The following is a 23,112-nucleotide window of genomic DNA, read 5'->3' as shown; positions in this document are numbered from 1 at the left end:
TTTACAATATAGCAAAAACTAATGCATCTGCAAAGAAATAAATTCAGAATCTTCCACATTTGTTTTTCCTATAATTTATTAATAGTCTCATTACGTCTAATTCAATAGCAAGTGTTTTAGCTCCTTATCATTGTGTCTTTCCAAACATTCAACTCAGCTTTCATAAAACAACCTTTGTTAGGAATTCATCGATTTAATTTTAAATGAATAATCATTAACAGGTCTGGGAACAAATACAATTGAGTCTTGGTAAGGCTACAACTCATATGATTAGAACAGAAGCGTAGAAGTATGCTAGAGTATAACTGATTAGACATAAATGACCAATGGACCCATCATCATCAGTCAATGTATTTTCCAGGGGGAATGGAGAGAACTGATTAATCTAATTGGTAAGGAGAGCTTCAACATCCTCACCTTTAAAATGGGGATACCACTATCCTTCTTTTAAGTTTCCCATGAAGATTAAATGAAATACTAGGTATAAATTGCCTAGAGAAGTATCTGGCACAAACCAAGTGCTCAATAAATACATGAGGCCAGCACTGAATGGAACCAAGCCCCATATCTAAACAGAATCTTTATGACATAAGTCAATTTATCTGAATAATCTACTTGAGGCAAAAACTGGGAATGTTCTTGGGGATTATTTCCCATAATCCCAGCTAACGTTTCAGTATGGGCAACAAAAACAAATTTAAAACTTCCCCAACAGTGTAAACATGACATTTAATGCCTCTAAACGTCAACAGAGAAAGGAAAAGCCCCAGTATCCTAAAAGAGAAGAAAAACCACCTTGTGCTCTGCAGATTATTCCATTCTCACCTGTGTGAGCCAGAAATAGCAACCCGTTTTCCTTTCAGTTCAGAAATCCCATAAAATCAGTATATTACTATTTCCTTCTACTAATCCCATGGCCTGACAAGATAGGATCTATCTAGGAAATATAATCACCAGAGTCTAAGATAAGGAAGGAAGGAAGGAAGGAAGGAAGGAAGGAAGGAAGGAAGGAAGATGGATTTTAACTATTCAGAATTACACTTCTTACCATTACAGGCCAATCCTGAAAAATAAATACAGCACACTAAATATAAGTTCATATCTGCTAGGTTTTAGTCACTGCAGTACAGTCATATAAAGACCAAAAAAGTCACTTCTTTGCAAAGAACAAGACTTATACCCTGGCTCCTATCCTGTATAAACATGTTTTCCTGTTATAGATTCTGAGGCATAGATCTTATTGTGAACAGCATTCCCAAACTGTCTCTTCATGGTGGCTGAGAATCCTGACGCAATCTATACACTAAGCCACTGTTAATGCCAGTTTCCTGTTCCACCATTCCTGTAATCTACTATACTCAGGAGCTTACCCCTGTCTTTTAATTTCACTAAGACACTCTAGCCTCAGCGTGGCCCTCAAATCTAGGAATACTCTAAAGGTTCTGCCTCAGCTCTCAGTCTCAAGTCCTCTATTTACTCACATTCTGACCAACAGCTAACAACCTTCCATATTTGAAATCTTAAATTTTCTTTAAAAAAACTGAAATTTTGTTAGCATGAGTCTATAATTTTGTTCTACGTGGGACACAAAAGAAGCAGAAAAGATAATCTAATTAATAGAGATTAATTAATTAAAGAGAGAATACATGGTGTAGTAAATGTGAAATTAGTATAACATACATGAAGTCTAAAAAAATTAAAGGTGCTATGTGTCTTACCTCCTCCATCCACCTCATGTAATACAAAACTTAACAATTATCCTTAATTTCAAAACTGATAGATTGTTCCTGTTGATTTTGAAGCTCTTCACAAGGACAGCCATACCCACCCTCTGCTTCTTATCCACACTTACTCATCCCTCTTCCATGAAGTCTTCCCTGATTAACTAGAAGAGAGCTTAGCATTGTTCCACCTACACACAGTCTCAAAATTCTTCCATGTCTGCCACCTGAAATAACATGCTTTCTTAATTGCCCATATAAAAAATAAACCACTTATTTAGCTTTGGTCAGGTCATAATGGTTCTCTGTGCTGCATGTCTACTTAAGATTCCTTGAACATTTGCAAACAATGTTTGAGGCAAAATATAATTTATGGAAATTAGGCAGCAAGTTAAATAATAATAGGTTTCCCCCTCACTACTTTTACATTTTTTCAAAAGGAAAAAAAAAAGCACCTTTTAAAAAAGACTTCCCTACCAATATGTGTCAAACTTTGCCATGTAAGGTATTACTTCCCCAAGTCCCCACTTGAAGAAATATAAACACAAGGTTTACAACACAAGGAATTCTCTGGAAGAGGACCTCAAGATGTACTCTGCTCCTACCGCAATTATCCACAGGTCCACCATTTATCTCCTGACCACAATTTGTAACACTTGGCTACATAAACAGCTAGATTTTCTTGGACAATCCCTATCTCATATACCCTTCCCTCTCCATACGGATGTCATAAGTACAAAGAAATGTGATTGAATTGTTATAAATTTTTAAGACTTTGTGAATACAAATAATATCTAATGAAAGGAATTAAATGATACTGATTTGTTGTACAAAACACATGGTCACTATATTTCTAAATAAAGGCAGTGAGCAAAGTACATCTGAAACATCTTTAATATTGCCCACTAAAAACTTGCATTCTGGCCAATGCTGGCAACCACAATATTAGAACTTGGCCTTCTTTCTCCTTAGATAGATTTCTAAAATACAAGTTGCTACGAGGCTAACTCCTCCCCCTCTTACCAGGTTACCAAAATCCCAAAGAGTTTGGTGTTGATTTCCTTACTAAAGGCTCATTAAAATACAGTCGACCCTTGAAATCCTTGATAGCGAAGGGACAGAAGGCAACACCCAGTGCAGTCGAAACTTTGCGTATAACTTTTGACTCCCCCAAAACTTAACTACTAATAGTCTTACTGGAAACCTTACCAATAACATGAATAGTTGATTAACACATATTTCACATGTTTTATGCATTTATATATTGTATTCTTATAATAACATAAGCTGGAGGAAAAAATTAAGAAAATCATAAGGAAGAGAAAATACATTTACAGTACTATAATGTATTTATTGAAAAAAATCCTCATATAAGTGGGCCTGTACAGTTCAAATCCATATTGTTTAAGGGTCAACTGTAAATTTAATTCTCTCCTAAATGTCAGATAGGCCTTCCACGTCATTTAAGGCTTCTATCCTCATACTTGAGCACACAGAGGGTCCTCCTTAACTGAAAGAATCAGTAGTTAAGTGTGGCTCATCAATATCAAAAGCAATACCTTTGTTGTTGCTATTGTAATTCCAGTCTCTTCTGTTTTGTTTGTTTGGCTTTTGTTGTGTTTTACTTTGTTTTCCCAATGACTACCTTTTGACTGGCTTTCAAATATCTTTGGACTAAAATGCAAAACTTAACAGCAATATCCCCGGCCTCTTACTAGGTAATCCTTACACTCCCTGGAGTTTAGAGAGGCTTGCCAAATTAATCTGGTGTCCCTTGCCTTCTCTCCCAGATGGTATTTACTGACAACCCCTTATCCTGGGTAAAGAAGGAAACAGTGTTTCATGTATTTTAAGTCCAAGTACATAATGTGGGGTCTCAGACTCACTGGGCAGAGTTCAGTCCAGGGGATGATGTAAAAATCTGCAGAACAAGTACAATCTTCAGGCAACAAATCTAGACCTCACAATTCCTGAAGCTGTTTCCAGTTTTCTTATTTATATTTTTTTTTTACTATTATCAACAATCCTGCTTTGAACATCTCTGTACATCTATCTTGACACATTTTTGCAAGCATATTCAAAGGAAATAATGTTGGGCTAGAGTGCTAGAGCAGGGCTCTAAAAGTTTTTCTTAAAAGGACAAGTAAGATGACTTCGTGATCTACAGTCTCTCTTTCAACTACCCAACTTTGCCTTGTAATGCAAAAGTAGTCGTAGATAGACAACAGAAATACAGATAGACAGGACTGTATTACAGTAAAACTTTATTTACAAAAAAATAGGCAGCGAGCCAGATTTGGCCCCAAGAGCGAGGGCAGTAGTTTGTGTCCTTACTACAGGTAATATACCTTTAAATGGCAGTACCAGGCTGAAAGTTATATGCATTTGACATTTTTATTACTATTCAAATGGATCATTTTTTAAATAGAGATATAGGGCCCCCAAATGGACACTCCAGAGACAGCACCCATTATCTTAGTGTCAAGAACTGCGAAGGGTTTAGATTTAGCCTTACTTCTAAGCTAACAAGGTAAACCCATCAGTTTTGTAGATGAAAGCAGAAGACGTGAGACCCCTGAGTCTGAGATAAACTACTTTATTAGTCATATCATAGCAAGCAGCATGAGTATCAGTGTATTTGCATCAGTTCCCCTTACCCCCACATCCCATGGAAGCAACATGAATGAGTCCAAATGGATGTGTGCACAGTGGGTTTACAGAAGAGAAAATCCGAGTTTAGGGAGCCCAAATCTTTTATAGTGCACAGTGAGCATGGCTGACCTTTGTCTAGAGAGTCATTATCTCTATTATACTGAACAGTAAAACATACCTGACCTTTGTTCTAGAAAAAGACACTATGTCTATTTTCCAAGACTATTTACTATATAAGCATCCTTGAAAGGATAGTCCAAAACAAAGGCAGTCAATGCCTCTGCTTGCAAAACATGCGGAAATGTAAGAGGCCCATGGAAAATTACCTCCAGTACCATGTATCCCTTGTTTCTACATTGTCATGGACTCCTAGCAAATCTTCCAAAGCATTCCACTCTATTGACCAAGCTGATTAATCTGACTGACAAAGGGAGTACCAAATCTATTTAATTTATCTTACCCATCATGTAACAAAGGTTACTACTATAAACAGGACTCCAAAGCAACAAGATGAGGCCAACCTAGAGTACTGAATCCACCATGTCCTCCAGGGTCCTGGGCCAAATCAGTTGAACACATTCCATAAACCATCAGAGTCTACCTTAGAAATCCAAGTGGCTTTCTCCTTGTGTGTCTGAATTGACCTTTCCACTTAGATGGAAGCACCAATCCAGGTACAGGTACATGTATTTGCAATTAGAATCTGCCCGGCCCATAAGGAAATCTAAGGCAATTCTATCATCCATAACAACCCTGGCCAGTAACTTGAGGCTGACTTAAATACCTTCTAGAGACATGATGGTATTATTGATCACTTCAGCTAAAGTCAGGGACAAATTTCATACCTATCCTAACTGGAGGATTCTATCCCAGGGATAACTGCATGCAGAGTACATGTAAAAAATGAATTACTCATCCCTCCAAGAAGTTCCCCCAAGTAATCAAGATTAGCCTCATTTTGGAGAAATCTCTACAATAATTTGAAAACTTCATAATGTTACATTAAATACATGAAGGTTTCTTACAACTCGCCTTACAGTACAAGTCACTGTTTTTGGTAAGGAGGCAAGTTGATGCCTGGCTTTCATACAAGAAGTACAATGCCAGGAATGCTTAAAGTACCTCTGGAAAGAGTGTTGCTTACAATTGTTGGAGATCCACAAATAGGACATAAATCACAAGCTAACTGTGGGTCAAATGTGGCCTTTTAACAGGCTGGTGTGCTTTAGGATTCCCAGTTTAGTGTTTAGTCCTTATTTTCTGAAAAGACTGCCTAAGAAAAGTCAGGCCAAACTATCCTGTTTGTCCAAACATCAGCCAGCTGGCATTTGCCCACTTCATGAAATGACTGAACAATGGCTACTGGAATGGGTGCAGGGAAGGCATGTGGAGGGGTTGACAGGTGTTCTGTGTGGGAGGTAGAGAAGGCAGGGTCATCCCCTGCTGCTTCCAGTAGACTTCTCAATAAAGTTAAGAGGAATGACAAATCATGGTCAGAGCTATCTGGAGGTGGACAGCATACCCAGCACTCAGTTAAATATAAGGCACTTGGCAACAGTTTGGGAAAGCTGCACCAGGAAGTTTTCATTCCTGAGGAAGGCTCTGGGAGCGATCCTGAAAGACAAAGATCATTAATGATCTCCCCTCAATCCCTACTTCCAATGGCTTAAGATATTCCCTACCTAGGACCCAGGGAAAACTGGTATGTCCCATTCCAGTAGCCATAAACTCAATCTTTATTTAATAATTTCCTCCCCAGACCCAGATTCTTCATCTGGAAAAGTCAAATGCAAAAGAAACAAGGGCTTTTTTAAAATAAAAATTCCAGAGAACCATTATACACTATTTTATCCCCAGGAGCCATCATAGGGAGACTTGCTGATCAGTATATTTGACCAAATGGTCATTATTCTTATAACCTAGGATTCTAGAATATGAAAGAATCTAGGTGTCTGAATGAGAATTAACTTTGACTTCCCTAAGACCATTTTTTAAGGTAGGCTGCCACCTAAAGGGTGTACCAACCTGGCTATTTTAAAAAAAGATCTATGATACCCATGATTTTCAAGATGGGTCTGTGTAACTCCCTACACCTTTTATCCTGACCATTATCCAGAAGAGATGATGCCTTTCTGGGGATACCTCCATTCAATGACCAAACCACTTACTAAAGTGTGTGAACCAGGAGGAAGTGAGGGAAGGTCAGAAACTTTTTGAGTCAACCTTTAGGCAATTTCAACACTAAACAATACTGGATGCCCATAGATGACTGGCCATGTAAAAGGTCCACTGAATACCTTGACTCTCAGCCAACTGTTGAGTGGCTTTGGGGAATAAAGATATACCATTGTTAAGATGCACACAGTCTGAGAAGCTGAACAACATGACACATATTAGTTTCAAGGGCCACAATGTAACAGTCAGAATTGGCTGATCAGACTGGTTACAACAACACTGTAATCTGAAAAAGTATCAATAGCAGTGAGGCACTACCAATAGCTCCAAGAAGGGCTCAAAGGCTTAATGCCACAAAAAATGTGGCCTCTATCACTGCAAGACAACAGGGTCAATTCCTGGAAGGAGTCACTGCCTGGTATACAGCAGTGGCCTCTGCATTAGGAACATAAGATTATTTTCACTTTGTGCCCAACACCATCTCACACCTAACCATTTTTCAAGAGATGATATCAACTTGCTAAGCCATTTAGATTCCACTGAATACATTCAAAAGAACAATATAACAACTTTATTTTTAAATGTCAATACTAAACACCCAAGTTGCATCCTTTGCAATTACCAAACTTATAATTAAAAAGTTTAGATGTCAACTTGAAAATATACATAGAATTTCTTCAGATTTAAAAAAAAAAGTCTAAAGAATTTCTCTATATTATGGTATTTTCTCTATACTATGGTTGAAACCCTATAATTTCATTACTTCAGGCATGGTTCTTTTTTTTTTTTTTTTTTTTTTTTAAAGATTTTATTTATTTATTTGAGACAGAATGAGAGAGACAGAGAGCACATGAGAGGGGGGAGGGTCAGAGGGAGAAGCAGACTCCCCGCTGAGCAGGGAGCCCGATGCGGGACTCGATCCCGGGACTCCAGGATCATGACCTGAGCCGAAGGCAGTCGCCTAACCAACTGAGCCACCCAGGCGCCCTCAGGCATGGTTCTTAATAAAACTCAGGACTTTAGAAATGCTTCACCTTGCTGAAAATGCCTAGTTGTTAAGCCCATTTTCTTGCTGCCAAGTTTTATTATCCCCAAAGTCTATGACAGTGCCTGGTATATAGTAGGCACTTAAATATACTCACTGAATAAATTAAAATCAAAAGCCAGATTTTTTTTTTTAATTCTCTTTGCCTTCTTAATACACCCTATCCCCATCTCACACTTAGGCAGATTAAATGCTTCAAGACAAGCGGGGAGAAGATCTTGTATATGGAAACACAAAAGAGAAAAACACATTATCTTTCTTTTCACTCATAATTTTATACAGTTTCCCAAAGAAACAAATCTGTAGCATCTTTTGTTGTTTTTTTAAAAAAGATTTTATTCATTTATTTGAAGAGAGAGAGACAGCGAGAGAGGGAACACAAGCGGGGGGGTGGGGAGGGAGAAGCAGACTCCCCACTGAGCAGGGAGCCCAATGCGGGGCTCAACCCCAGGACCCTGGGACCATGACCTAAGCCGAAGGCAGACGCCCAACGACTGAGCCACCCAAGTGCCCCAAATCTGTAGCATCTTATATAGAATGATCTCAAAGCATTTTTTAAACATTTATTCTTAGAAAAGGGAACCCTCGTACACTGTTGATAGGAATGTACATTGGTGCAACCACTATGAAAAACAATATGGAGGTTCCTCAAAAAATCAGAAATACCATACCGTTCTATTCCTTTACTAGGGAGTATTTGCCCAAAGAAAACAAAAGCACTAATTCGAAAAGATATATGCACGCCTATGTTTTACTGTAGCATTATTTACAATAGCCAAGATGTGGAAACAACACAAGTGTCCATCAAAAGATGAATGGATAAAGATGTGGTAATATATATAATGGAATATTACTCAGCCATAAAAAAGATGAGATCTTGCCATTTGTAATATGGATGGACCTAGAGAGGGATTATGCTAAGTGAAATAAGTCAAAGACAAATATAATATGATTTCACTTATATGTGGAATCTAAAAACAACAAACAAAAAACAGACACTGACCCATAAATACAGAAAACAAACTGGTGGCTGACAGCTGGGGAGTGAGTGGGGGTGGGCAAAATAGGTGAAAGGGAGTGGGAAATACAGGCTTCCAGCTATGCAATGAATGCCACTTGGGAAGGATGAAAGGTACAACACAGGAAATATAGTCAATGGTGTTATAATAGTGTTGTATGGTGGCAACACTTATGGTGAACATAGCATAACATATAGAGTTTTATTGAAGTATAGTTGTATACTTCAATAAAAATTTTTTAATAAATAATCTTTAATCCTAAATTTAAAAAGGATTTATTCTTAGAGGTTCTCAGTAATTCTTTAAGGCAGTTAAAGTAAGCCAAGCCTCTTGCCCTTGCTCAGAGGAGAAAGAAAAGTGATATAAGTTAGCACAGAGGCACAAAGGTAACCATAAAGAAAAATAAGCAAAAAAAAGAAACCATACCAGATTCAACAAAATTTTCCTGTAGAGAATACTATGGTGTGCCACCCAACCCCTCTTAATAAAGGACTCACTGCCTCAGTTGCTGTGAATGTTTGAGCTATAGAGAGCAGTTCTGCCCAAAGTTATGTCCCTTCCTAGGCAGCCCCCATCCAATGACATCCATGCAAAGCTATGAAGGCCTGGCAATCCTGTTTTAAGGAATCAAGAACATCTGAGGACTCATCCAGAAGAATGCTTGAAAACCATCCTCCAAAATTAAGAGGGTCTCCAAACTTTTTCTAGAACAGCTCTATCCATACACCCTAGTATCCAGGTGGATCTCCCTTGTCCTGGGGCTGTTTTTAGGTAATCAGCAAATCAGGCAATAACTATTTTCCTTACTTTTGCTTCAAAAATAGAAAAAAACCTTCCTTATAAATAAGATCAGCTTGGACCAACTATGAGTTAAAAATTGTTCTGCAAATGAAAATTAACTGATTCTCTTGTGTCTCTCCTTCCACCTGTTCTTTTGTCATGTCAGTGTTAAGGTGGACTTGCTTTAAAATTTTACTCTTCTAAAGAATTTGCTGAAGAATTTTCATTTTTTAACTAAAAGTTACATTATACATCTTACATTTAAGTCTCAGAGTTTATGAACTACACCGTCTCCCATTACCCCATCAGCAAATGAAATGCATGTTACCAATGTTCTCTATTTGGGTCCATGTTTTAGACTTCGTACCTTTCCTGGCCTTCACTTACTGTCAAGGAGTTTTAGGGTGTGCATGGGGGAGACAGGGAGAGGGCAGGCAGGAGGAACTATCAAGTAAAACATATACTACATGCAAAAGTAAATAAAATCAGATACACAAAGAAATCAGAACTTGTCATAACCTCACAGTCCAATAAAGGTGATACTAATATGTCTAATAAAATATCAAAGGTTTCGTAAAAGGTCTAGTAGTAAGATTATCATAAGAATCCTTTAAAGCGCAGAGGACATTTTACCTGGAAAATAAAATATTTAGCTTCTTTAAAATACTCAAAGGGCTATTATATAGAAGAGGAAATAAATTGACTTCATTTTGCCACAAGAGCAGAAATGAGATCCATGGGAGGAAGTTGTAGGGTGGCTGTCAAACCCAGCATTTCCCCAAGTTTATTCCATGGACCACTGACCCGCCAAGCTACCTCTCAAAAAAGAATTCCATTTTCACATAAATTTGGGAAATATATACAGTGTGTTTATATAGTATATACAATACTTGAGTTCCTCTGGGAGATGAAAGCGTACATGAGTACTAAAAAGTCCTATACTAAGAAAGTCTATTTAACTTTTTTAAATCAAGTATTCTCCAAGTATTTCACCAGGAGTTTTGTTGTATTTATACCTATTTTTATTGAAGTAACACCTCCAAATATTGAGAAGTGTCAATATAATAATGCTTTTCTAAGGATAATACACTGATCATAAATCCTTAGATGAATTTCCTAAAGGATAATAAAGAGATATTTATATTATTTGGCTGGAATCTATCTTCTAGGCACAAAGTATTAAGCACAAAACATTTTTTTTAATCTTACTTATTTTTTATTATGTTACGTTAATCACCATTCATTACATCGTTAGTTTTTGATGTAGTGTCCCATTACTGTTTGCATGTAACACCCAGTGCTCCATTCAATACTTGCCCTCTTTAATACCCATCACCAGGCTAACCCATCCCCCCACCCCCCCCCCAGAACCCTCAGTTTGTTTCTCAGAGTCCATAGTCTTTCATGGTTCGTCTCCCCCTCCGATTCCCCCCTTCATTTTTCACTTCCTACTATTTTTTTTTTTTAACATACAATGTATTGTTTGTTTCAGAGATACAGGTCTGTGATTCATCAGTCTTACACAATTCACAGCACTCACCATAGAACATACCCTCCCCAATGTCTATAACCCAACCACCCCATCCCTCCCAAACCCCACCACTCCAGCAACCCTCAGTTTGTTTCCTGAGATCAAGAATTCCTCATATCAGTGAGATCATATGATACATGTCTTTCTCTGATTGACTTATCTCGCTCAGCATAATACCCTCTAGTTCCATCCACATTGTTGCACATGGCAAGATTTCTTTTTTTTTTTTTTGATGGCTGCATCATATTCCATTGTATATATATACCACATCTTCTTTATCCACTCATCTGTTGATGGACATCTTGGCTCTTTCCATAGTTTAGCTATTGTGACATTGCAAGCACAAAACTTTTTTTTTTTTTTTAAGATTTTATCTATTTATGTGACACAGAGAGACACAGCGAGAGGGGGAACACAAGCAGGGGGAGTGGGAGAGGGAGAAGCAGGCTTCCCGCGGAGCAAGGAGCCCGATGGGGGGCTCGATCCCAGGACGCTGGGATCATGACCTGAGCTGAAGGCAGATGCTTAACGACTGAGCCACCCAGGCGCCCTAAGCACAAACATTTTTAATGAACAGAGGAAAAACAGTTCCATAAAAGAGATATTACATAGCTAATACTTTAAGAATCAGAATGAATTTCTAAATTTCTCTGAAAAGTTAGAGAACTGAGTATAAACTCACAATTAAAAAAAAGAATAAATGAGCCACACAAAATATGAATAATTGTTAAGTTCCATGTTTAAGTTTTAGTTGGATTTTTAATTATCAATATTCTGAGGAGAAGATGGAAAAAACTATGTAATTTTTCACATGAAGTCAGAATTGTAGTTTATTAAAACCTGGGAGTGAGAATCAATCCTTAAAGAAATTTTATCACTGACAACAAAAGCTATATTCCTCATGAAAGGTCAACAGCCCATATTACTCCTCAAAATGAAGGGAGACTGATGCCTTACCACATGAGGAGCCAGAGCCAACAAGCTTTTAAGAAAGGGAAAAGTTCCATTTGATTCTACGTTTGCTTGTGAGACCAACCAATAAAGAGAAAGCTAAAAGCACAGAAGAGAAATAACATTATTTAGCTCCCTTTCTCAGTCTGCACAGGTACCCAAGGATCATCAGATTCCGTTGAACCTCATTATTCACAGGTTCTGTATAGGCAAATTTTCCTACTTACTAAAATTTATTCATATACTGGTTGGGCTTTCAGTTATTCGTGGACATGTGCAGAGCCGCAAAAAATTGGAAATACCTGGCATACATGTTCCCAGCTGAGGTCAAACAAAACCTTCTTGCTTCAGCCCTCAGACTATAAAAAAGCATCCTTCTTGCAGACTACTTACTGCCATGTTGATTGGTTTTTTGTCCTTTTTGTTGGTGATTTCACTGTTCAAAATGCCTCCCAAGCCATTTTAAGTGCTTGCTAGTGTTCCTAAAGCACAAGAAGGTTGTGACATGTCTTATGGAGAAAATATGCTTAGTTTCAGGTATGAGTTATATAGTATTGTTGATCATGAGTTCAATGTTAATGAATTAACAAGATATATTAAGTCATTAAACAGAAACACACATAAAACATGAAACAAGTTTATGAATTGATTAATAAAAGTGCTGTGACCAGAGGCTTGCAGGAACCTAATTCTATATTTCTACTAGGAGCAATGGTTCATTATTCATTAACTTAGCATCTATGATAACTTTACAGAACATAACTATCTTGAATGAAAACTGACTATAGTTATCCATTAGCCTACACCACACCACCTTTAGGTTACCTCAACCCATGGAGAGCGGGGATCTGAAAGTTTCCAGAAATGAATAAATGTTCATTAAATTTCTAATATAAAAGCCCTTAGGAAATAATCATGATCCTCTTCTACAAGAAAAAATTTTTCTAAGTATACTATTACCTAAGTAGTGATACAGGCTGGAAGAAGTATAGTAGTTTTAACTGGGTGAACTCTCAGCTCACTTGTAAATCCAATTCATTGACTTTAGAATTGATCCTCTTTTCTTAGATGCAGAGTTCATATTATCTGGTGGTTTTCCAGGTGTGAACATGATAAAGGATTAATCTGAATCATTCATTACCCACAAACAAACTGTTAAGTATTATGTATGAGTAGTGCAGTGTGAGAGGATCTATAGATTATGCTTGTTTTATCTTATCTGTTTAAACTTGAAGCTTTTATAGAGACATACTGAGTGGAAATTGAGTTTCCCTTTAGATTGACAGCTTGTCAGTCAAAAGAAAAGCTTTTAGGACCTTCTCTCAAATCAGTTTTCTTTTCAGATTGGGATATATCTAGAACTCTAGAAATGACATGCTTGACTGGTAACTGTCTTTTGCTAGTTGAATACTCTGTGCTGTGTCAAAAAATACATGAAGGAATCAATTAATTGCAGGCAATCAACACTGGTGGATGTCAACACAGAAAGAAATCTCAGGTTTATGAATACAAAATACATGTGTTAGGTGGATTATATTTGTTTTAATAGACTTGACATGTTAAGTAATCCTAACATTAATTGTGACTGAATATGACTTTACTTGTGCTCACCTAGGGAGGGAAATGAGAATGCTATTTCTTTGAAGGCATATTTGGTTATTCCTCTTTGTGCTCAGTTTCCTGGAGAGTGAAAGAAGTGTTTATTTCTCAGGAGCATGTTGAACAGCCCCTTCCCTCCTTTAACTGCCCCCCCAACCCCCACCAACCCCACTATCACCACCATGTCTCTGCCTGTATAGCAAGAACTTCTAGTTTTTCTCTTTTGGAGCAACAGTGCAGGTCACCTTGTGCTCCAGGACTGAATTCTTTATGTGGACAAAGAAAACCCTATAGAAGAACTAGAAAGATATATACCTCAACCTCAACATACCCATACCCCAAAACCAAATCTCACTGGTCTCTCTTTTTCTAGAAACAGTTTCATATTCTCCTCAATCCAGTTATGCTAGGGTTGTTATTATATCTTCCATACCTGGACACATTCTTTTACTCCTATGAATTTTTTAAGGACAGTGGCAATCCTTACCTTCTGTCTTTTCCCTTGAACTTTTTTACAAGAAAGACAACCCACAGAACAAACCATGGGAACAAGTTAAAATAAAAACCAGCTATTCAATATTATGTACCTCTTGATGTTATACATAAGGACATCAATTATAAAGTTTTATTGACAAAAAATGCTTGTTTTAGGAAAAAAATGGGAGATAGTGGGACACATTTAATGATAGTTCAGGAAAAATCAAACAAATGCAGAATGTGAGACATTCTACTATACAGTTGTTCTGCTTTCTTTAAAAAGTTAATTGTAAGGGAAATATTTAAATTAAAAGAAACTAAAAGTATGTAGCAATCAAATGCAAAGGCTATTTTTTTAAACCCAAGAAAGACATTTTGGGGGACCAATTCATTAAATGTAAATAGGAACAGTGTTAGAGGAATTGCAGTTAATTTTCTTTGTCATGAAAAGGGTGATATGGTTATGTAGGAGAATAACCCTTTTTACCGAAAGGCTTACTGTAGTACTGCAGGCTGATTTTCAAACACCGTGAAACCTATAAAAATCGAAACAATTTTGTGGGATTCGTGGACATTGAAATATAAATAAAAGGATTAGAAGAATTACATGAAATGTAAAATTTATGACTAGAAAAAATATGGCTACAGAGGCATATTAAATGCACACCTACAAAATAAAGTACTAAGGTAGAATTGCAGCCATGGAAGACTAAAATGAAGAAACAGAAGCCAAGCCCTGGTTGAAGCAAATATTACACAGATGATACCTCAGTGGAAAGAATAATTAGGCTTAATGCACAGAACTAAAAATCATTAATAAAGAGATATAGATAATTAAAACAAAAACAGAGTCTGAAAAGTGGCACTGGAAAACCATCAGCTTCATCATCTTATTTTATCTATCTGAAGAACCGACTTTTGGCTTCACTGATTTTCTCTATTGAGTTCCTATTTTCAATTTCATAGATATCTAATCAAATTTTTCTACTTTTTCTTCTGCTTACTTTGGATTTAATTTGCTCTTCTTTTACTAGTTTCCTAAGGTAAAGTTTACATTACTGATTTTATATCTTTTTCTAATATACACATTCAATGCTATAAATCTCTAAGCACTGTTTTCCCTGCATGCCACAAATTTTGCTGAGTTGTGTTTTCCTTTTCATTTAGTTCAAAATATTTTTAAATTACTTTTGACGTTTCTTCTTTAACTCTGTTTTATTTAGAAGTGTGTTATCATTGAGTCCTGGCACATCACAGTGATGGTGCACTGCAGTTGCATGTGGTTCAGAAAGTATGGAAACTTCATTGATAACCTAAGACTCTTCACCAGAGGAGGAAGTGGTGGAATGGGTTACCCTCACTTAGGTGGAGAAGGTGTAAAAGGTGGTGACGTCTGGGTTGTAGCCTGTAAAAAAATGACTTTAAAACAAAAACAACTTAAAGACAAATATCCTCAGAAACAGTTTGTGGCTGGAGAAGGAGCAAATAGTTGAGTTAGTGCACTGCAAGGGTCTAAAGGAAAATACTGTGAAATTCCTGTACCTGTGGGTATTTCAGTAACTGATGAAAATGGTAAAATTATAGGAGAGCTCAATAAAGAGAAAGAATTTTGGTAGCTGAAGGCGGTCTTGGCGGTAAATTACTAATTTCTTACCACTGAAAGGCCAGAAACGAGTCATTCCTTGATCTAAAACTTATAGCTCATATAGGCCTAGTGGGATTCCCAAATGATGGAAAATCCTCTTTGCTAAGTCAGGCTTCTCATGCAAAACCTGCAATTGCAGATTATGCATTTACAACATTAAAGCCTCAACTTGGAAAGACTATGTACAACGATTTCAAACAGGTATCAGTACCTGATCTTCCTGGTTTAATAGAAGGAGCACTATGAACAAAGGAATGGCCCACAAATTCCTCAAGCATATAGAAGGAACTAGACAACTACTGTTTGTTGTCGATATTTCTGGATTTCAGCTTTCTTCCCAAACTCAATACAGAACTGCCTCTGAAACCATAATACTGCTTACAAAAGAACTCGAGTTGTACAAAGAGGAACTTCAAACAAAACCTGCACTCCTGGCAGTTAATAAAATGGACTTGCCAGGTGCTCAGGATAAATTCCGTGTACTGATGAATCAACTCCAGAGTCCTAAAGATTTTCTGCATTTATTTGAAAAAAAAACATGATTCCACAGAGGACCATGGAGTTCCAACATATTATCCCCATCTCTGCGATTACAGGAGAAGGAATTGATGAATTAAAGAACCATATAAGAAAATCTCTGGATGAACATGCCAATCAGGAAGACGATGCATATCATAAGAAACAGCTGCTTAATTTACAGATTTCCAATACAATATTTTATAGTGAGCCACAACCAAAGAATTCTGTTACTAGCCCCAAATTAATTTAAACCTATTAAAAATGATACCAAAATTATATTCATTTGAAAGTTTTTCCACGGACATGTATTTTTTAGAAGGTTAGTTATTATTAACCTTCTGCTATAAATGCTATCATTCAAGAACCATACCTTCTTGATTTGTAGTTAAGTGTATAGGTAGTAAAAAACTGAGACCTAAAAATGACAACTTATAATTTTATGGCCAATCCACCTATAATAAAATCCTCTGATATGCCTGTAAAAAAAAAAAAAAAGTGTGTTATCATTGCTTATTATATACATTAAAAAAATTCCAAGAAGTGAAATAATTTACAAAAAGATCAAAATGAAAATTGGTAGATTTTATATATACGGAACATGTTTTCTCTCAAATTTTACTAAGTAGGTTGAATGACTATTCCAAATTAAAAACAAAATGAGCAAGTTTAGCGGACAATTACGAAAAGAAACATTTTAAAATATATTTTTAAAAATAATAACTGTACTTGGCTTTCACATGTTATGTAGAAAATACGACCACTGAAACCAGTGCTTTATTTTCAGCCAGAAACAAATCCCTGAATTTTGGTGCAATTTTGGTCTCTATCATTACCTTTCCTACTCATTTTCCCTAACTTCTATTTTTATTCTTCTTAAAATTTTATTAGGCAAATTGTCATAGAATGAAATTAACTCTAAAATTGTTGTGTGCAGGTATGAATGGTAACACATGTTCTTGGAGCCAACATCAAATCATGATAGAGAACAGTTACATTACACAAAAACACTCCGTCATGCCTTTGTAGCCACATGCTCCCCCTAAAGCTAACTGTGGCAAGGACTGATATGTTTTCTATCACTATAGTTTTGTCTTTTCAGAATGTTGTATAAATGGAATCACACAGTATTGAATCTTTAAAGTGGTTTCCTTTGTTTGTATACTGCATTTGAGATTCATTCAATTTGTTGCATGTATAAGCAGTTTTTCGTTTTAACTGCTAAATATTATACCATTGTATGGTTTGCCGGCATTTTGTGTAACCCTTTACCTACTGAAGGACAGCTAGGTTGCCTCCAGTCCTTTCCAACTATGAATATAGCTTCTATAAATATTTGTATACAGGCTTTTGTGTAAACATAAATTTTCATTTCTCTAGGGTAAATATCGGAAGTGGAATTGTTAGGTCATAGGTTAAGTGTATGGTTAACTGTATAAGAAACTGTCAAACTCTTTTCCAAAGTGGTTATGCCTTTTGCATCCACACCTACAATGTATAAGAAGCTCCACTGATCTCCATCTTCAATAGTACTTGGTATACTATCAGAAGATTTTTTAACTTTAGCTGTTCGAATAGCTGTGTAGGGGTATTTATTTCAACATGGTTTTAACTTGCATTTCCCTAATGGCTAATGATGTTGAACATCTTCCCAGATGTGTATCTGCCAAACTTTTATCCTCTTTAGTGGTATGTCTGCTCAACCTTATACCCATTTTTAAATTGGGTTGTTAGTTTTCTTGTCTTGAGTTTTGAGAGTGACTTATATGTTTCTGAACACAAGTCTTCTAAGAGATACATACTTGGAAATATCATTGCCTAATCTCTAGCATGTCTTTTTGTTTCTCAACATTGTCTTCTGTAGAGCAAAATTTTTATTTTTAAAACCGAAGCCCAATTTATCAACTTCTTTTCTGAATCATGCTTTTTAAGTCATTGTCTCAGAACTCTGCCTAACTCCAGGGCGGGAAGGTTTTCTCCTGTTTTCTTCTAAAAGTTTAATAGTTTATATTTTCCATTTAGGTCTACGATTGGTTTTGAGTTAATTTTTATAGAAGATGGGAATTTAAAATGAGGTTATTTTGTAACATTGGGTTTGTTTTTTTTTTTAACCTTAAGAAGTATGAGCTTTTTAAAAATCCTTTGTTGATAAGACTATCCTTTATCCACTGAATCTCTTTTACACCTTTGCTGTATCTGTGTGATTGTTCCTCAGCACTCTATTATGGTCCACTGATCTATGTCCCTATCTCCTCACAAATACAGTACTGATTGCTTTACTGTAGATTCATAGTAACTCAAAATCAAGAAGTGTAATTCTTCTTTTAACTTTATTCTTCTTTTTCAAAATTTAGTTATTCTAGTTCCTTTACATTTTCATATAAATTTTAAAATCAGATTGCCGATAAACTGCTTGAGTTCTCATTGGAATTGTGTTAGATTTATAAATCTGACTGGGAGGATTGACATTTTTACTATTTTGAGTCTACCAATCTATGAACACAGTATGCCTCTATATTTACTTGTCTTCTTTGATTTCCTTCATCATTGTTCAGTAGTTTGCAGCACGTAGATCATGTACACATGTATATTTATATAAAAGTATTACATTCCTTTGGAGCAAATGTAAATTATATTATGTCATTTTCCCATTGTACATTGCTAGTATACAGAAATACAACTGTGTGTGTGTTGATCTTGTATCCAGAGACCTTGCTAAAACCACTTATTCTAGGTCTCTGAAGATTTCTTTGAGATTTTCTACATTGACAATCATGTCTGTAAATAGAGACAGTTTTATTTCTTCCTTTCTAATCTGTATGCTTTGTACTTCCTTTTGTTGCTGTATGAACAATAAACAGGACTTCCAGTAACATACTGAATAAGAGAAGTAAGAGTAGACATCCTTGCCTTGTTTGTGTTTTTTTAAAGATTTTATTTATTTGGAAGAGAGAGACATAGCGAGAGAGGGAACACAAGCAGGGGGAGTGGGAGAGGGAGAAGCAGGCTTCCTGCCGAGCAGGGAGCCCGACGCGGGGCCCGATCCCAGGACCCTGGGATCATGACCTGAGCTGAAGGCAGACGCTTAGCGACTGAGCCACCCACGTGCCCCATCCTGCCTTGTTTTTATTTATGGGAGAAAGCACTGAGTCCCTCATCATAATGTATAATGTTAGCTGCAGATTTCTTGGTAGGGTTTTTGGTCATTGTATATTTATTCTTTTTTGTGGATAATAAAATTTAATTTGCTCATCTTTTATTGAAGATTTCTGTAATTTTGTTCATAAGGTATACTGGTCCATACTTTTCTTTCTTCTTTCCTTCTTTTCTCCTTTCTTTATTATTTACTGTCATTGTCTAGTTTTGATATCAGGTTAATTCTGGCTTCATAAAGAGAGTTGGAAAGTGTTCTCTCCTCTTCTATTTTTTGGAAGAAATAGTAGAGAAAGAATGTTATTTTATTTCTTCTTTAAGTATTTGGTAGAATTCACCAGTAAAACCATCTGGATCTGAATATTTCTTTTTTGGAAGGTTTTCAACTATGAATTCAATTTCTCTAATAGCTGTAAGACTATTCACACTAATCTTTATTTTCTTGGGTAAGTTTAGTTTGCTAAGGAATTAGTCCATTTCAAGGAATTGGTCCATTTTATCTAATTTGTCAAGTTTACCTGCATAGTTGATCTTAGTCCTCCTACTGTCCTTTGGATTCCTGTTAAGTCTGTAATGATAGCCTCTCTTTCATTGATGCTTCTAGTTCTACATGTCTTCTCTTTCTGTCAATTTTGCTAGAAACTATCAATTTTATTAATCTTTGCAAAAAAAAAAAACCCTCAACTTTTGGCTGTATTGGTTTTCACTACTGTATTTCCACTTTGAATTTTGTTGATTTCTTATTTGGGATTTATTTTATGTTCCTTTTTCTAATTTCTTGAGATAGAAACTTAAATTACTGACTTGAGGGCTTTTTTCCTAATATAATCATTGAATACAATAAGTCTTGTGAACACTGCCTGAGCTGCATAAATTCTGACATGTTATATCTTCATCTTTGTTCAGTTCAAAATATCTTTTTTAATTTCCCCTAAGGCTTCCTCTTTTACCCAAAAGATTATTTAGAAGTCTGCTATTTAATTTCCAAGAACTAGGAGATTTTTCTTTTATCTCTCTGTTATTGATTTCTAGTTCATTTCCATTATGGTCTGAAGAACACTTTGAGTTCAATTCTTTTAAATTTATTAAGACTTGTATTATGACCAAGATATCTTCTATCTTGGTAACATTCCATGTGTATTTGAAAAGAATGTGTATTTTGTTGTTGTTTTTGAGTAAAATATACTATAAATACCAATTAGCTCTGGTTGGTGGATAGTGTTACTCGGGCATTCTGTACCCTTGATGATATCTATATGCTAATTTATCTATTCCTAAGAAAGAGCTGAAGTCCTCAACTATAACTGTTAAGTTATCTATTTCTCCCTTAAGTTCTGTCAGATTCTGCTTCATGTATTTTTATTTTTTTAAGATTTTATTTATTTATTTATTTGAGAGAGAGTGAGAGAGCACAGCAGGGGCAGAGGCAGAGGGAGAGGGAGAGGGAGAGGGAGAAGCAGGCTTCCCACTGAGCAGGGAGCCTGAAGTGGGGCTCAATCCCAGGACTCTGAGATCCTGACCAGAGCCGAAGGCAGACGCTTAACCAGCTGAGCCACCCAGGCGCCCCTGCTTCATGTATTTTTAAGTTCTGTTGTTAGATATGCACACATTCAGGACTGGTAAATTAATCCTCACATCAATGTATAATGAACCTCTTTATCCTAGATGATGATCTTTGCTCTGAAGTCTACTTTGTTAGTACTAAAGCAACTACAGTTTTGACTGGTGTTTGCATGGTGTATCTTTTTTACATCCTTTCACTTTTAACCTACCAATATTATTACATTTGAAATAAGTTTCTAATATCATACAATGGCATCATATTTTATGTACTGACAGTCTTTTAATTGATGTTTAGATTATTAGCAATTTTAACAAAATTATTGATTTGTAAGAATTTACATCTACCATTTTATTATTTGTTTTCTGCTTGTTCCCTTCGTTTTTCTCTTTTCTGCCTTCTTTTATGTTATTTTTTTAATATTCCATTTTAATTTATTCATTGTGATTTTAACATATCTCCTTACTGTGTAAGCAGTGGCTCTAGGGATAATAAAATATATACTTAACTTTTCAGAGCCTACTTAGAACCAATATCTTATCACTTCAAGTAGACCACAGATATCATATTTTATATACCATATCCACTGAAAACCACATCAGACAATGTTACAATTTTTAAACTGTCAAATTTTAAAGAATCCATCAGTCTGATATTTACACAGATATGTACTATTTCTGTTGCTCTTCTTTCATTCCTGACGTCTGAGTTCCCTTCTGGTATCATTTTTCCCTTCTGTCTTAAGTTTCCCTTCATCTGAATAAGTCTTTATGTCACTCTCATCCCTGAAAAATATTTTTGATAGTTATGGACAGGTCTTTTCTTTCAACACTTTAAGAGTGTTTTGCCTGCCTCTCTTCTCACCCCCGCCCCATGATTTCTGACAAAACTTCCTCAATCATTCAAATCACTGTTCCTCTAGAAGTAATATGTCATTTTTCTCTGGTTGCTTTCAAGATTTTTTTTCTTGCTTTTAGTTTCTGATTTATGATGACCTATCTGGGTACGGATTTCTTTGGGTTTATCCTGTTTGGGGTTCTTTAAATCTGTATGTTTACATCTTTACCTAAATTTGTGATATTTTAAGGCCATTATTTCTTCAAATATTTTTAGCACCACATTCTTTCTCAAAATGTCTTTTTTTGGGGGGGCGCCTGGGTGGCTCAGTTGGTTAAGCGACTGCCTTCAGCTCAGGTCATGATCCTGGAGTCCCGGGATAGAGTCCCGCATGGGGCTCCCTGCTCGGCGGGGAGTCTGCTTCTCCCTCTGACCCTCCCCCCTCTCATGTGCTCTCTCTCTCTCATTCTCTCTCTCAAATAAATAAAATCTTTAAAAAAAAAAGTCTTTTTTTTTTTAAGAATTTATTTATTTATTTGGCAGAGAGAGACACAGCGAGAGAGAGAACACAAGCATGGGGAGTGGGAGAGGGAGAAGCAGGCTTCCCGAGGAGCAGGGAGCCCAGTGCAGGCAGGGCTCGATCCCAGGACCCTGGGATCATGACCTGAGCCGAAGGCAGACGCTTAACGACTGAGCCACTCAGGTGCTCCTCAAAATGTCTTAAAATGCCTAGCACTTTGTTATTTTCTCATAGTACCCTGAAGCTCTGTTCAATTTTTAAAAATTGCTTTCCTCTCTCCTATTGAGTCTTCCAGTGTTATTTTTTTCACCTATTGTATTTTTCAGTTCTAACAATTCCACATCTTTTTATATCTTCTCTTTCCCTACTGAGATTTTCTATTTCCATTTATTTCAAGAGCATTCACAATTGCTCACTGGAACATCTGTATAATAGCTACTATAACGTCTCTATCATGTAATTCCAATATCTGTATCATGATGGTATATATATCATCTCTTCCTGGGTAAATGAAATTTTCCTGGTTCTTTATATGCTAGATAATTTTGGATTATAATCTGAATATTTTAAATATGAAACTTTGGTTCTTGTTTAAATCCTGTGGATAATGTCAGTATTTTTGTTTTAACAGCTGATCGACATGGTTAGGTTCAGGTCACAAGTTCTAAAATGGCTGTTATGGCTATGGTTCCAATATCAGCTCAATTTTCAAAGCCTATGGTGTGCTATTTGAATTTGTCCACCTTGTATCATCCAATGAGCAGTCTAGGACTTAGGTGGTAGTATTTCTGGGTGAGTCCAGAAATTCATAAACAACTTCATAGTATTGTCTTCCCAAGTTTCTCCCTCTACATGATCTCAGTACTTTCCAATTCCCTGGGGCATTCCTTCTCATTTCTTCAGCGAGAATGCTGGGGCTTTAAGTAACCT

The 23,112-nt window shown here is 36.3% G+C and overlaps 1 protein-coding gene and 1 pseudogene across 3 annotated transcripts in view; one reads left to right on the top strand and one right to left on the bottom strand.

The window, feature by feature from the left end:
• TCF12 (transcription factor 12) overlaps nt 1-23,112 on the bottom strand; it is a 377,690-nt gene that overhangs the window by 269,389 nt on the left and 85,189 nt on the right. The window lies entirely within an intron of this gene.
• On the top strand, nt 15,210-22,965 carry LOC110583712 (annotated as a pseudogene).

This window comes from Neomonachus schauinslandi, chromosome 9, assembly GCF_002201575.2.
Source record: "Neomonachus schauinslandi chromosome 9, ASM220157v2, whole genome shotgun sequence".
NCBI classification, from domain to species: domain Eukaryota; kingdom Metazoa; phylum Chordata; class Mammalia; order Carnivora; family Phocidae; genus Neomonachus; species Neomonachus schauinslandi.
The sequence above is the reverse complement of the archived record's forward strand: the minus strand, read 5'-3'. Positions and strand labels throughout refer to the sequence as shown.